This window comes from Bos mutus, chromosome 2 (assembly GCF_027580195.1).
Source record: "Bos mutus isolate GX-2022 chromosome 2, NWIPB_WYAK_1.1, whole genome shotgun sequence".
NCBI classification, from domain to species: domain Eukaryota; kingdom Metazoa; phylum Chordata; class Mammalia; order Artiodactyla; family Bovidae; genus Bos; species Bos mutus.
Genome location: NC_091618.1, coordinates 4,783,224 through 4,794,925, shown reverse-complemented (window position 1 = coordinate 4,794,925; position 11,702 = coordinate 4,783,224).

Genomic DNA, 11,702 nt, shown 5'->3' with positions numbered 1-11,702 from the left:
CTCCCTGGCATGGGGCTCCCACAAGCTCACCCCCGACCTGGAGCCCTTCCGTAGGTTGCTGTGCCCCTCCCCATGTTTCCCAGCTTGAATAATATATAGACACGCTCACTGAAAGGAAGAAGATCCTCCCAGCCAGACATTATCGATTTGAAATGTTTTTATCATACTGTTTTATAAGACATAAAACTAGGTACAAACTCCATGGGCTCTCATAAAACCAAGTTACAAATTAAACACAAGCACAGCTACAAATCTGATCTCATTCCGATGAACGGTAGTCATTTAATGTGCCGGATGTTGTTTTGCAGGATCAAGATCAGCCCTTGCAATACTGAGCACTCTGCGGGCTGTGCCAGTGTGTTCATCTTGCTTGTTTGCATGTTTCCTTTTGTTTCTAGTTTGAAGCTCCCACTGGGGTTGTGCGGGCTGAATAGATTCACTCACTTCTCTTTTCCATGTGGGTGACAGGAACCCTCTCACAGGTGAGTGCATGGAATCATCATTTGGGCCCCTGGCTGTGGGCATGGCAATTCCTCTGTGTTTTAAGCCCAGGACTGTTATAAGAACCGTCATAGGCCCTCAGATAAGAAAATGTCTTAATGACTCAGATAACCATGATGATGTGGTCACTTACCAAGAGCCAGACATCTTGGAGTGTGATGTCAATCCAGAAGAAGACCGTCCCAGTCAGACATTGTTGATTTGAAATGTTTTTATTATATTGCTCCTTAAGACATAAAGCTAGGTAAAAACTCCACTCAGCAATGGCCCCAGGACTGGAAAAGCTCAGTTTTCATTCCAATCCCGGAGAAGGGCAATGCCAAAGAATGTTCATACTACTGTACAATTGCGCTCATTTCACAAGCTAGCAAGATAATGCTCAAAATCCTCCAAGCTAGGCTTCAGCAGTATGTGAACTGAGAACTTCCAGATGTAAAAGCTAGATTTAGAAAAGGCAGAGGAACTAGAGATCAAATTCTCAACATTTGTTGGATCATAGAGAAAGCAAGGCAATTCCAGAAAAACATCTACTTCTGCTTCGTTGACTACACTAAAGCCTTTGACTGTGTGGATCACAACAACCTGTGGAAAATTCTTAGAGATGGGAATACCAGACCACCTTACCTGCCTCCTGAGAAATCTGTATGCAGGTCAAGAAGCAACAGTTAGAACCAGACATGGAACAATGAACTGGTTCAAAACTGGGAAAGGAGTATGTCAAGGCTATATATTGTCACCCTGCTTATTTAACTTATATGCAGAGTACATCATGAGAAACGCGGGGCTGGATGAATCACAAGCTGGAATCAAGATTGCTGGGAGAAATATCAACAACTTCAGATATGCATATGATACCACTCTAATGGCAGAAAGCTAAGAGGAACTAAAGAGCCTCTTGATGAGAGTGAAAGAGGAGAGTGAAAAAGCTGGTTTAAAACTCAACATGAAAAAAAACGAAGATCATGGCGTCTGGTCCCATTACTTCATGGCAAATAGAAGAGGAAAACGTGAAAACAGTGACAGATTTTATTTTCTTGGGTTCCAAAATCACTGCGGATGTTGACTGCAGCCACAAAATTAAAAGATACTTGCTCCTTGGAAGAAAAGCTATGACAAACCTAGACAGCATATTAAAAGCAGAGATATCATTTTGCCAATTAAGATCCATTTAGTCAAAGCTATGGTTTTCCAGTAGTCATGTACAGATGTGAGAATTGGACCATAAAGAAGGCTGAGCACCAAAGAAATGAGTCTTTCAAATTGTGGTGCTGGAGAAGACTCTCAAAAGTCACTTGTACATCAAAGAGATCAAACCAGTCAATCCTAAAGGAAATCAACCCTGAGTATTCATTGGAAAGACTGATGCTGAAGCTGAAGCTCCAATACTTTGGCCACCTGATGCGAAGAGCTGACTCATTGGAAAGGACTCTGATGCTGGGAAAGATTGAGGGCAGAAGGAGAAGGGGGCGACAGAGGATGAGATGGTAGGATGGCATCACTAATTCAATGGACATGAGTTTGAGCAAATTCCAGGAGATAGTGAAGGATAGAGAAGCCTGGCGTGCTACAGTCCACGGGGTTGCAAAGAGTCAGACAGGACTGAGTGACTGAACAACAAACAGGCCTCCAGAATTCTTAACTGTGGAGGCTCCACTTAGCTCTTGTTAGACACATTAAAAACATACCCACACTGCACATCAGTTACATCTTTGCTTTTTGCTGTAAGAGGGGATATAATTCTGCAGTTGAAAGTATTTCCATGAACAGTGTTTGTGGGTGTGCCTGTTATTTTAGTTGTTTTGTTTGTCCCTTCAGAGCTGTTAACATTCTTTTTTAGATCTGGAATGTTGTCTGGGCCCTTGGAAATCTCCCAGGCCCAAGGGCTGAGTTCATGGTCCTGGAAAATAAACCAGCCAAGCTGAGACCTGCTTCTTTCTTTCCTCATCAGCCCAAGACAATTAAAGGGGGCCAGTTGGCGCCAAGCTGACCCCAAGCACAGACCCACGTGGGCTCAAAATTAGGGTTGGCTGCTCTGGGTTTTGACGCCTGGGTCACTCAGCGGAGTCAGAATACGCTTATACTCACTGTTTTTAGATTATCACTGAAATGAAAGCCCCACATTATGAAAACTCTGGTGAAGCCAGATTACTGGGAACATGCCTGAGGCTTCTCAGAGGTCAGAGACCCCAGTTTGAGGCCCCCTGGGCTTCAGGGTCAGGTCACAGCACCTTGACCTGGGACCAAGTCCTCCGCGATGTGCAACTAGCTCTCCTTTCCAGAGGTTTTTCTCCCCATCCCTCAGCCAGCCTGTGATCCTACTGCTGTCTCTGCTCAGAACGGCCTCCTCACAGTTTTTAGACTCTTTTATGTGTTTATTCCTAAAATAAGTATTTACTCACTTGGCTGCATTAGGTCTCAGTTGCAGCACGTGGGGTCTTCACGGGGTCCTGGAGGATCTCCCTGTGGTGCATGGACTCTCTAGCTGTGGCGCGCAGGCCTAGTTGCTCCACAACACGTGGGATCTTAGCTTCCCCACCAGGGATCAAATCCGTGGCAGGCTTTTAATCACTGAACCACCCCTAGACTCTTTTATTTTTTTAAGTTTTAAAACACTGTGCAGGTTATACATGCTAACTATAGGAAAATCAGAAAATATAGGTATATCAAAATAAAAATAGGAATGTAAAAAAAAAAATCAGTGATCTCATCATAGAGAAATAGTCATGATTAACTGATTACTGGGTTTCCCAGGTGGCACGAGTGGTTTGATTCCTGGGGTGGGAAGAGTCCCTGGAGGAGGGCATGGCAACACACTCCAATATACTTGCCTGGAGAATCCCATGGACAGAGGAGCCTGGCGGGCTACAGTCCACGGGGTCACAAAGAGTAGACATGGCTAAAGTGACTTAGCACGCACATACACGAGACTGATTATTGCTCCATCATTTCAGTTCAGTTGTTCAGTCATGTCTGACTCTGCGATCCCATGGACTGCAGCATGCCAGGCCTCCCTGTCCATCACCAACTCCCGAGGCTTGCTCAAACTCATGTCCATCTCGTTGGTTATGCCATCCAACCATCTCATCCTCTGTCATCCCATTCTCCTCCCGCCTTCAATCTTTCCCAGCATTTCCCAGTCTTTTCAAATGAGTCAGTTCTTCGAATCAGGTGGCCAAAGAATTGCAGTTTCAGCTTCAGTGTCAGTCCTTCCAATGACTATTCAGGACTGATCTCCTTTAGGATGGACTGGTTGGATCTCCTTGCAGTCCAAGGGACTCTCAAGAGTCTTTTCCAACACCACAGTTCAAAAGCATCAATTCTTCAGTGCTCAGTTTTCTTTACAGTCCAACTCTCATATCCATGCATGACCACTGGAAAAACCAGTGGTCTTTGACTAGACGGACCTTTGTTGGCAAAGTAATGTCTCTGCTTTTTAATATGCTATCTAGGTTGGTCATAACTTTCCTTCCAAGGAGTAAGCATCTTTTAATTTCATGGCTGCAGTCACCATCTGCTGTGATTTTGGAGCCCAGAAAAATAAAGTCTGACACTGTTTCCACTGTTTCCCCATCTATTTGCCATGAAGTGATGGGACCAGATGCCATGATGTTGAGCCTTAAGCCAACCTTTCAGCCCTGGGATTTCTTTGGAAGGAATGATGCTAAAGCTGAAACCCCAGTACTTTGGCCACCTCATGCGAAGAGTTGACTCATTGGAAAAGACTCTGATGCTGGGAAGGATTGGGGGCAGGAGGAGAAAGGGACGACAGAGGATGAGATGGCTGGATGGCATCACTGACTCGATGGACGTGAGTCTGAGTGAACTCCGGGAGTTGGTGATGGACAGGGAGGCCTGGCGTGCTGCGATTCATGGGGTTGCAAAGAGTCGGACACGACTGAGCGACTGATCTGATCTGTTCTTTTACTTTCATCAAGAGGCTCTTTAGTTCTTCACTTTCTGCCATAAGGGTGGTGTTATCTGCATATCTGAGGTTATTGATACTTCTCCTGGCAATCTTGATTCCAGCTTGTGCTTCATCCAGCCCAGTGTTTTTCATGATGTACTCTGCATATAAGTTAGATAAGCAGGGTGACAATATACAACCTTGATGTACTCCTTTCCCTACTTGGAACCAGTCTGTTGTTCCATGTCTGGTTCTAACTATCGCTTCTTGACTTGTGTACAGATTTCTCAGGAGGCAGGTAAGGTGGTCTGGTATTCCCATCCCCATCTCTTTAAGAATTTTCCACAGTTTGTTGTGATCTCCACAGTCAAAGGCTTTGGTATAATCAATAAAGCAGAAGTAGATGTTTTTTTGGAACTCTCTTGCTTTTTTGGTGATCCAACAGATGTTGGCAATTTGGTCTCTGGTTCCTCTGCTATTGCTACATATACTCTTTAAATTTCAGTTTTCCACATATTAACAAAATGCAATGAGTGCAATTTTTCAAATGAAGTAATATAAGTAAAAAAACTAGGGAATACTGTAACATACACTTGTAATAATCAAGGTTTGACAAAACAACACTTTTAGTATGTTTGCTTCAGCTCTTTTATTTATTTATTGAAATAAAAATCCTAACTGATTAGGGTTTGTTTTAATTTACTTATTTGGCTGCACTGGGTCTTAGCTGCGGCACATGGGATCATGAATCCTCGTTGCAGCATGCAGGAGATTTTAGCTGTGCCACGTGGGATCGAACCTGGGCCCCCTGCATTTTGAGCAGGAGTCTGAGCCACTGGGCCACCAGGGAAGTCTGTTGAGGTTTAAAAAAATAAATAAATAAATAAAACTTAGCAGACATAGCTGAAGCACTCGCCACCTACATACACACACCCGGTAACTCCTTGGAAGTCCCTCCACAGTGCTCCCCTACCAGAGTCAAACTCTCTCACAAATCTGGGGTTTATCTTCCAAATCAATGCTCTGGATATTGTTAAACTTCAGATGAATCGAGTCATGCACACATGCCTTTGGTCTGTCATAATGTCTCACAGATGTGTTCACGTGGATCCCGCATCACCCAGTTCATTCCGTTTACACTGCCAATCATGATTCTGTGGACTGAATGAACTACAGTTTCTTTACCAGTTCCCCTGATGATTGGTTGTGCAAACCATGCTACATGCCACCACTCTTGTGTTGGGAACATGAATTTCTTTGGGATCAATGCCAAGGACAGAATTGCTGAGTTGTAGGACACTCACAGTATTATAACCTTCCATTTGTTTCATTCAATCACAAGTCATGAACATTTTTCCATTTCAATACTTATCCCACATCAGTAGTTTTCCATGGCTACAGAAATTCTGCCACAAATTCCTCAGCATAATTACAATGGGTGCTATTAGTTTCTATTAAAGTCTACTTGGTGAGGGAGTATCTTTGCAGCAATATAGCTGTGCATATCTTTAATTATTTCTGCAGGAGAAATGTGTGAAAGTAGAACTTCTGGGTCCAAAGGGATATGAACTTTCTTTCTTTTTTTAAATGTTTATTTGGCTGCACTGGGTCATGCGGGATCTTTAGTTACAGGATGCGGCATCTGGTTCCCTGACCAGGGATTGAACCCAGGCCTCCTGCCCTGGGAGCATGGACTCTTAGCCACTGGACCACCAGGGGAGTCCCCAGCATATGCATTTTCAAGACCAGCTTCACTGAGAATTCTTGGACCAGCTGCTCCTTCCACCAGCTCCCACCTCCTTCAAGGGGAGGAGAGCCTGTTTCCCCAAGTCTGACCCACTGACCCCTTTAGGTAAAGCATTTGCCTCTGGAAATCTTGTCCTTTACTTTCACCTCACCCATTCCTTCTCCCCTTCAGCCAAACTCTGGCCTGTGGACTTTCATAGCCCTTAATCACTCTTGTACAACATTCATCACTTTCTCATTTCCTCCGCAGCTATTTTGGTGTGTGATTTATCTTCCCATCCAGATGTAAATATTTTAATGTCAGGAACTCAATTTTCTTCAGTGTTATTCTTTCATAATTTATACACCTCCAAGGAACATACACAACATCTACAATAAACTCCACATACAGACTGTTAAAAAAAATACCTGGAAGGCTAGAAAATACTTGATTAAGATGTTCTAATTCAATGAAGTCACTGCATTTCCATTCCATTCCACCAAACTGACATTTGTTGATAAATCTCTCTGGGACAGGAGCTGTGCTAGGTCCTGTGGAACCAGAGGCAAAGAGGCCCTGGCCCCTGCCTACCAGGCATTCCCAGTCAACTCAATGTTGCCCTAAGCATCCTCTCATGCAGGGCAAAAAGGGAAACACGATGTATTATCTCCAACCCCAAATTAAAGAACAAAGGCTATTTCAGCTGGGAAAGACCCTCTACCCTGGCGCTAAAGTACAAGAAGGGTTTGTCACATGTGGACCTATGTTTTGGACAATCTGTTTAGCAGCCTCTTAAAGACAATGCAGAGATGCTCTTTTCCATGTGGATTCAATTCCTCCATCATATTTCAGAGAGGTAAGGACATACATCTTTTAGGGACTTCCCTGATGGCGATGGCACCCCACTCCAGTACTCTCGCCTGGAAAATCCCATGGATGGGGGAGCCTGGTGGGCTGCAGTCCATGGGGTCGCTAAGAGTCGGATACGACTGAGTGACTTCACTTTCACTTTTCACTTTCATGCATTGGAGAAGGAAATGGCAACCCGCTCCAGTCTTCTTGCCTGGAGAATCCCAGGGACAGGGGAGCCTGGTGGGCTGCCATCTATGGGGTCACACAGAGTCGGACACAACTGAAGTGACTTAGCAGCAGCTGATGGCCCCAGTGGTGAAGACTCCATGCTTCCCCTGCAGAGGGGTGTGGTTCCATCCCTGGCCAGGGAACTAAGATCTGACCATGCCACACAGCATGGTCAATAATTCAAAAAAAAAATCATTCATAAGGGTCATTTGGTAGATGGTAGACATGGCGCCGCCTCATACACTGCTGGTGGGGATGTGAGATGGTACGGCCACTTTGGAAATGAGCTTGACAGTCTCTGAAAAAGCTGAATATATACTGCTGACCACACAACCCAGGAATTCCGCTCATAGACACCCAGGTATTCACTCCAGGGAAACGAAAATGTGTGTCCACACAAAGTCTTTTAGGCAAATGTCCATAGCAGTGTTATTCTACAGAAAAAAACCTGGAGGCAATCCAAAATTGACAAGGTGAATGGATAAAGAAAATGTAGCACAGCCGTGTTAGGGGTTACTGTTTAGCAATAAAAAGAAACAAATGACCAAGACTTGCAGCACAGAAGAGGCTCAGACTTCATGCTCAGTGCAAGAAGGCTTCACATTACATGGTTCCATGTACGCAACTTTCCCAGAAGAGGCAAAACTGGGGGGACACAAAGCAGATTGGTGACTGCCTGGGATGAGGGTAAAAGCAGGAGCCCTTACAGTCAAAGCTATGGTTTTTCCAGTAATCATGTACAGGTGTGAGAACTGAACCATCAAGAAGGCTGAGCACTGAAGAACTGATGCTTTTGAACTGTGGTGTTGGAGAAGACTCTTGAGAGTCCCTTGGACTGCAAGGAGATCCAACCAGTCAATCCTAAAGGAGATCAGCCCTGAATATTCATTGGAAGGTCTGGTGCTGAAGCTGAAGCTCCAACACTTTGGCCACCTGATGTGAAGAGCCAACTCATTGGAAAAGACCCCGATGCTGGGGAAGATTGAGGGCAGGAGGAGAAGGGGACGACAGAGGATGAGATGGTTGGATGGCATCCCTGACTCAATGGATTTGAGTTTGAGCAGACTTCAGGAGGTAGTGAAGGAAGCCTGGTGTGTTGCAGTCCACAGGGTTGCAAAGAGTCAGACACGACAAAGTGACTGAACAGCAAAAAGTGACTGAACTTGCAAAGAGGTCTGAGGGATCTTTTGAAAATGATTAAAGTTCTACATCTGGACTGTGGTGATGGTTGTGCAACTCTATGAATTTACTAAAATTCACTGAATTATACACTTAAAATGGTGAGTTTTGTGGCATGTTAGTTACACCTTGTAAAGAGCTATGACAAAACACGAAAGACACAGGCCTTGCATTTGTGGGTTTTATCATTTAATTAGGCAGAGAGTCAGTGGATCAGTCATTAAACCCCTAAGTATAGAATTATAAAATCTGCTAAAGAGAAGGAAAGAAAGACCGAGGGTGCAGTAACAGAAAATAGAAAGAGAAACTTCCTTGGAGAGGGTGGCCAGGGAAGGCCTATCTCAAGAGGTGTCCTTTGGACAGAGACTGGGAAGGGCACTCCAGGTGAGGGGATGGCATGGTTAGAGTCGGGGTGGGAAGTCTAGGAGCCTTACTGTTGCACACTCGTGGTAGAGTTTAAAAGAGTTGCCTCGACCTGCTAACCACATGGCCCATGAGCGGTGGGGCAGGGGTTTAAAACAACTTCTTGTGCCTTCGGTTGGCATCAATCTTCCTGCCAGTCTGTTCTTGCAGCTGATGCGATTGCCCCAGTCATACACCAGCTGCCCAGCCTGTCCACACTGGTCCACTGCTGCCCAGGGCTTGGAGCATGGTGGGGCATGGAGGTGCCTGAGCATGTGCTAGGTGAGGAGACGGCTGAGGTGTGTGTGAGCTCACGCTGCCCCGACACCTGCTGCCCATACTGTGAGTCATGGGCGGGGATGACTGCGGGATCCCGCCTCACAGACTCAGCCAGGCTCAGGCGGTCCAGCGCCCAGGTGGGCTGCAGGCTACAAGAAGACCCACCTGCCCACACCTCCTCTCACCTGTAGGACATAACGCTCTTTTTCTTTTAATTCTAATTTTTACCTTCCACCCTTTTCCTGTCTTTTTTTTTAATTGAACATTTTATATAATTGCATTTTCTCTTTCTTGGTACTTCAGTCATACTTAAAAATTTTTTTTATTTAATTGGTTTATTTGGCTGCACCCAGTCTTATCTGCGGCAGGCAGGATCTTCCATCTTAATTGGGGCATGAGGAATCTTTAGTTGCCACGTGCAAGATTTTCAGCTGCCGCATGTGGTATTGTTCAGGGATCGAACCCAGGTCCCCTACATTGGGAACGCAGAGTCTTAGCCACTGAGCCACCAGGAAGTTCCCCAGGATATAATGCTCTTGAGGGCAGACCTGGATTCAGATCTCCACAATGGCACTGCTGAGCTATGTGACCTTGGACTTCACTGAGCCTTGCTCTCCTCCTTTGCTGAATGAGGATGTTGGGGTATGGGAAAGTGTAGATCTGGGATTAGAACCCACATCCACTCAGCTATGAAGCCCTGGTTTCTCCACCACACCATATGGGCTGGCTTCTTGCGATGGCCCTCACTGAGGGTCTAGTTCAGTGTTCTCAGCCCTGACTATGCAATCAGATCAAACCTGGGAGTTTGGTGAACTTTGGGATCCACCCTTAGAGATTGGTTTAATTGCCCTCAGGTGGGGCCCAGGGACCAGTATATTTTAAAAGCTCCCCAGACAATTCAAACAGGTTGCCAGGGTTGAGAATCACAGATCCAACCCCTTCATGTTCTTTGTTTTACTTTTTTAAAAATCCTTTCATTTTAGAGACAAGGAGACGGAAGCACAGAGACTCTGAATGACTGTCCCCATCCCCAGAGATCCCCCAGCCATTTTCAGCTTTTGAATTCTGCCCTCTGCATGAAAAAGCTATAGTGCAGTTATATAAAGCCCCAGTGAAGAACCAGAGCTTTGTAATCAGATAGCTGTTGTTTAGTTGCTCAGTCATGCCAGTCTCTCTGCAACTCCATGGACTGCAGCACACCAGCCTTCCCTGTCTATCACTATCTCCTGGAGTTTGCTCAAACTCATGTCCATTGAATCGGTGATGCCATCCAACCATCTCATCCTCTGTCGTTCCCTTCTCCTCCCGCCTTCAATCTTTCCCAGCATCAGGAATCTGATGAGTCAGTTCTTCACATCAGATGGCCAAAGTACTGGAGCTTCAGCTTCAGCATCAGTCCTTCCAATGAATATTCAGGGTTGATGGAGGTGGATTCAATCCCAGGTTGTCACTTTGGCCTGGGGAAAGTCACTTCATCTCTCTGACCCTCAAGATCTTCATCTGTGAAAATAGGGGTTATGGGAAGGCTAAACCAGATATGCGTGTGCGGAGAGGAGATGCTTGTTGATCGGACTGCATCCTCCAGAAGAGGCCTTCCGTACAGCTTGATGGACGTTTATTGAGCACCAGCTACAGGTTGGCCCCTGTTTCTGGGGCTACAGCGCTGGGAGCAGACAGAGGAGACAGGAAACACAGGAAACAGGCTGGGCTGGACAAAGTGGAGGGGCTCCGTTAGCCATTTAACACAGGCTGTGGGAGCCCCAGTCAGACCTGAGATGGGGCACGGTGTGTAGGGTACAGGCTGACTCCATCAAGGGCCTCTTTCCTAGGACCCTGGGTTTGGAGAAGTGAACATTGATCAAACAACTACTTTACATTAAGTCTTTTGCTTTTGTTGGCTCACCTGAGCTTCAAAACAGCCCTTCAGGACAGGCAACATCTCTGGTGTTTTCAGTTCAGTTCGGTCGCTCAGTCGTGTCTGACTCTGTGACCCCATGAACTGCAGCACGCCAGGCCTCCCTGTCCATGACCAACTCCCGGAACTAACTCAAACTCATGTCCATCGAATCAGGGATGACATCCAACCATCTCATCCTCTGTCGTCCCCTTCTCCTCCTGCCTTCAATCTTTTCCAGCATCAGGGGCTTTTCCAATGAGTCAGTTCTTTGCATCAGGTGGCCAAAGTATTGAGTTTCAGCTTCAGCATCAGTCCTTCCAATGAATATTCAGAACTGATCTCCTTTAGGATGGACTGGTTGGATCTCCTTGCAGTCCAAGGGACTCTCAAGAGTCTTCTCCAACACCACAGTTCAAAAGCATCAATTCTGGTGTTTTAGAGATGAGGTTCAGAGAGGTGTGGAACCTTGGCTAGGCTCTCAGCTAAGGACAGAATCCACTTAGAGTCTGACTCCAGAGTGGGATCTCATCCCACGGTCCCCAGCCCTAATCAGATGGGGTCTTTGGGGGCTCCCAGCCCACCATCCTTGCTCTGACTGGCTGGGCAGTCTCTAGGGAGCTCTCCCCTTGACTCAGTGGGGCTGGGCAGCTGGTCTGTTTTGAGGGCACCTGGCTCGATGCCTTTCTCCTGTCCCCACCTGCTCCCCCAGCCGAAAGCCAAGGACACCCAGGAGT